This window comes from Sceloporus occidentalis, unplaced genomic scaffold (genome assembly GCF_023333645.1).
Source record: "Sceloporus occidentalis isolate IW3139 unplaced genomic scaffold, rSceOcc1.0.p SCAF_2, whole genome shotgun sequence".
Classification (NCBI taxonomy): Eukaryota; Metazoa; Chordata; class Lepidosauria; order Squamata; family Phrynosomatidae; genus Sceloporus; species Sceloporus occidentalis.
In genome coordinates this window covers 213,480,501-213,485,876 of record NW_028316982.1, presented here as the reverse complement: position 1 = coordinate 213,485,876, position 5,376 = coordinate 213,480,501, and the positions used below count along the sequence as shown (strand labels likewise).

Below are 5,376 nucleotides of genomic sequence, written 5' to 3'. Positions count from 1 at the left end.
GGATGGTGACCATGGGATGTACAACAAAATTATTTTCACCAATTTAAATGAATGGAAGCCTACAATGATGACTAGAAGTGGGCTTTGTCCCTCTTACATATGTATGCCCTTCCATCCTTCCCCAAAGCATTCTTTTTCTTGAAAGAAACTTAAAAACAACAGTCTTTTGCAAATACTGACGATGCCCCCCCCCATCACATGCCCAGAAATGTTTGGAGCAAGGAAGGGGGAGTCCCCTAACACAGGAGGTATCAGCAAGTTTTGAAGAAGTATTTAAAAAAAGGGGGGGGATATAAAACTCTCATAACCATTATAAATGCTATGAACTCCCCTAACATTAAAAAGCATGGGTTCAATTATAACATCTAAAATAGCATTGGGGGCTTCCAATACAATTCCCACCTGTGATAGGACAACATCTTAGGGCAGCTATTTCAATTCATCACAGTCGGGATTGGGCCGTGGAGTAGGAGCATAATTTCCACCCCATACTTCCCAATCAATATAACCCAACTGAAATTGCTACTTGACCTGGTTGTAAAACTGGAGGCATGTGGACTTTTTTTCCCTCAGGACAAATTGCAATTTTGGTAGGAGAGAAGGTATTTCATAAGAACTTTTCAGCAGGGAAATTATTAAAATCCCCAAACCTCACACTATGGGACTCTCCTTCTGCAGCCGCTGTCAGAGGACGTTTTAAGAAGAGAGTTACATAGACTATCATGTTTAGTTTTGTTTTCAAAGGCTGGCATTTTTCTCTTTTACTTCTTTTGTCTTAACATAGCACTGGAGTTTGCAACAACCATCAGTCCTTTAAGTCAATGATACCTGGTCACTTGTGGGAATCTATAATTATTAGTTTGCTGCTTCCCTCCCCTGCACCCAGTATATCGCTTTGTTTTGTTTCCTTCTTGACACTGGCTTGTTTTTTAAATATGCCCCATGCCTTTTCAAGTGTTGATGGAATATCAGCATTTGAAACAAATACTCATGAATTCACATAGTGTCTATTGCCCAAGCATAGCAGAAGCTCTCCTTTTCAGACCCATCACACTTTACCTGAGGACAGCAATGGAAGTGGACATTAGTGTGAAGGGGTGTGCACATTCCCTTTTTTGTTGTTGTTGTTGATTCAACATACATTGTAAATGAGTAAATAAGTTTCCTGTCTTCCAGTGTAGCCCTGGGAAATTTTGGGTCAAGTCTGCAAGTGTGAATTGTCTTAACTATGGTGGCCTTCTTGAAGTTCATTTTCAACAGAAACAACTAAGAGTTGGCAACATGTAAAGTACAGTGGACCCTTGTTATACGCTGGGGTTTGGTTCCAAGAACCCCCGTGTATAACAAAATCCGTGGATGCTCAAGTCCCATTAAATATAATGACATAGCAAAATGGTGTCCCTTATAAAAAATGGAAAATCAAGGTTTGATATTGAAATTTATACTTTTTTGGAACATTTTTAAACTGCGGATGCTCAAATTCAAATGATCTATTTGGAATAGCGGTTTATAAATAAAATGTATTATTTATTATTATTATTATTATTATTATTATTATTATTAAATCAATGTATAAAACATCAGTGTATAAGAAGGGCCTACTGTATTTTCAAGGGAAAATTATCCAGTACTTTTGGAGATCAAGCCTCCTGTATCATTCCTTTTTAGGTTTTACTATTTTTACATTGGCTCTTGACACTTTCTCTGCCTCTGCTTTAAATTGTGGTTTCAGTGCATCTCTTACTGCCTTGGCACAGATTTGTGAGTATCGAATGTAGCTGAGCCCAGCCTGCCTTCAGTACGCCACCATGGCTGCCAAACAAACCACCATTCCAACTCTCAGGCCACCCAATAGTTTTGGAGGTGATTCATACTTATGTATCCTGCCATTACATAAACTTGCTAGGACATCAACATTATTGTTTCAGATGGCAATAATTTTTTCTGTCCCACATGCAGGAAATCTAAGAATTTGAGATAAAAAGGCATCATATTAACGGAAAATTAAATCTGCCCCTTATTTTATTTGTATACATCTTTTCCCAACAGGATAAAATGACAAGAAGTGTATATTTTTGATGACTTCATGCTTCAGATTTTTCTCCTTTTTTTTGTCAAGAAATGGGAGAAAATGGTGTTTTGCAAAATCTATATGTTTGTTGAAATATGGGGGGATGCCCTAAAATGTGCACATATATATATATATAATGTGGTAGTTGACTGTTTTCTTTATGGGATGTTGTGATGTGTGAATGCATGTTTTTTGTTGAGAACAAAAGAGTGTGTGTGAGAGAAAGGATTCTTTACATCCCTTAATGTTAGTGAGTGATATAAAGAACAATCATTGGAATGATTACTCAGACACTTTCAAGGAATTGTGCCTCAAGGATGGTTGGTTTCTGTGATTTTTTTTCTTTTCATAGTGGAAATACTGACATGGTTATATATTGCAATTGGAATTATGAAATTGCCAAAAAAGAAAATGAAATGGTGCCATCTAGTGGTTCAAAGCAGTTTTTGCAACATACGGATAGGAAATACTCCAGACAAAGAGTCAATTTGCTAGCTAGCCTTTTACTGATTATATACATATTTAATCAGATAATAATGAAGGCTTGCTTCTTTAATTCTCAGAACAAGGGAGGGGTACTACAATACATGGAAAATGAGAGTTTATACAATGCAATCTGGAAGTACAATATATACACACACACACACACACACACACACCTATTTGTATAGAGTGTAACCTCAGTTTGTAGATATTTATATACATGTTGAAGCAGAAGAGAAATGAAATACAAAAGGTACCAGCAAATGATTTTCTTAACAGTGGTCATTCAGTGGCCCTTGTGAAGTGAGAAGACATCCAGAAATAATAAACAGATTTATACATCTATAGTGATGGGATGCGGTGGCTTAATAATTAAGACACCAATTCTGGTTATTGGAAGATTGGAAGGTTGGCAGTTCAAGACCTGAATGCTGCATGATGGGATGAGCTCCCATCACTAGTCTCAGCTCCTGACAACCTAGCAGTTTGAAAGCATACAAATGCAAGTAGATAAATAGGTAACACTTTGGTGGGAAGATAACAGCATTTGGTTCAGTCATGCTGGCCACATGATTACTGGAGTAGTCCTCTGACAATACTGGCTCTTTTGCTTAGAAACAGAGATGAGCACCATCCCCTACAGTCATTTACAACTAGACACTGATGTCAAGGGACTACTTTTACCTTTACCTTTTAGGGATGATTACAAGTCTTTGTGCAAGCACGGGGTAAACTTTAGCACATATGGGATAAATAAACATATATGTTGTGAATCTTCAAGTTATTGTATACCTTCAAGTTGTTTCCAACCTATGGTAACCCTCAGGCAAAATTATCATGTGATTTTCTTGGCAAGATTTGTTCAGAGGTGATTTGTCATTGCCTTTCCCTGGAGCTCACAGCATGTGATTTGTCCAGGGTCATCTAGTGGGTTTCATGGCCAAGTGAGGAATTGAACCCTGGCCTCCAGAGTTGCAGCAAACACTCAGTTCACTAACATGTAGAATTATGTCTGTAAATGTTGATAATTTCCCCCCATACTCTCTATGTAAGAATAACTATGGCGGGATACAGAGCAAAAAAGAAGCTACATTTTGGAGCTTCTTTTTGCGGCGCCTTTATGACGTCGCGAGGCGCCGCTGGCGCATTCGCGACGTCATAGGCGCCGCGACACGTCTGGACGCTATGCGTCCAGTACGTAAACATGGCGCCCCCCATGTGGAAGGGGCGCCGCCATGTTGTACGTATTCTATACGTACTAGGGTTAGGGGGATGCGGAAGCACCGCCCCTTCCTAACCCTAGTACGTATAGAAGACGTACTATATGGCGGTCTGTATCCCGCCACAGATAGTGTAAGGAGAGGGCTTGGTTTTGTGACTTACAGCTCTAGCATATAATCTCGATAGATGGTTATATCAGAGCTTTTCAGTTCTCAACAAGCTTTGGAACATGGATGTTTAAATAATTTCATGTAGACTTGTTGCAATGTTTGGCATTCTTTGCTAATTCTCTCTCAAAAAAGAATATGGAATCTATAGAAACTGGGAGGATGTAGCTGTGGGTGCTTCCTTGGGAGAAAAATGCTGGGTGTTCAGGACCTTTTGCCTTTGTAACAATACGATTCACATCTCTCATCCACCTGTTTTACATGCTTGCAAATCCTATAACTTTGGTACCAATTTCAGGGAAGAAAACAGTCTTGAACTGTTTTTCTTTTATCATTAGTCCATAGCCCCTGCACCCATTGTCATGAAATTTTGCAGGTTTTCTGCCTACATACACCTCTATCAGACCTGTTATTTTCATACCATTTTTTAAAAGCAACCGCACAAAACAACTATGGGGGGATATGATGCATTCTCTCTCTCCCTCTCTCTCTCCCGGATTGAACAATGCACTATTATTGTGAAAGGTACAGTTTCTGAACTTGGAGTACCTCTGTTCTGTATGAAATTTTCATAAGAACTGCTTTAAAAATAGCAATAGCAAGTACATTTTTATACAACTTATCGGTGCACTTAAGCACTCCCTAAGCAGTTTACAATGTTTAAGCCAATTGCTCCCAACAAGCTGGGTACTCATTTTAGTGACCTTGGAAGGATGCAAGGCTGAGTTGACCCTGAGCCCCTGGTTAGTATTGTGGTTTGTGAGTGAGTAGCTGCAGTACAGGCATTTAACCACTGTGCCACCAGGTGATAAACACACATTTTGAACCCTTAAACTACAAAGGCTATTCTTGCACAAAACAATTGATCCCCATGAGGCAGCTATCCCTGCAAACTTCATCTAATTTGGTCAAGAAATTTTTACAAGTCTTTGATAATAGTCTTTTTTCCTTGAACACACATAAACAATTTATGCATCCCTTATAAAACATCTCCCAAACTCCCATCTGCATCTGTGATTTTCCAAGTGTAACCAAATCATAAGGTGCTGCAATGCCTACAAATATCATCCAATTCCAAGAAAACTTGAGAGGAAGGGGGATTATTAACATATATTAATCCGAAATGATAGTTAATGGGAGGAAGGAGCTTTTACATTTCTGATTTAAGGATATGGACCTGAGGTGAACTTAATCATGACTCCAAATTAGTTCAAGGGCAAGGCAAACTGGGCTTTTTTTCCCCAGCCATTGATCAGGATTGGAACAGAATCATTGTTGGTACACACCCCTAGTCAATACAGATATATTACTTCAAATGGCTCTCATTCCATTCTAGTTTTCTCTGTTATTCACAATTAAAATTTATTCAAGAGGGAAAGTATACAAATTTTTAAATCTCATTAGAAGTTGGGTCTTATATGTTACCAAGGAGCA

The 5,376-nt window shown here is 38.7% G+C and overlaps 1 pseudogene; it reads right to left on the bottom strand.

The window, feature by feature from the left end:
* Nucleotides 1-1,654: 1,654 nt before the first annotated feature.
* On the bottom strand, nt 1,655-1,810 carry LOC149319678 (ATP synthase F(1) complex subunit epsilon, mitochondrial pseudogene; annotated as a pseudogene).
* Between the last annotated feature and the right edge of the window lie 3,566 nt (nt 1,811-5,376).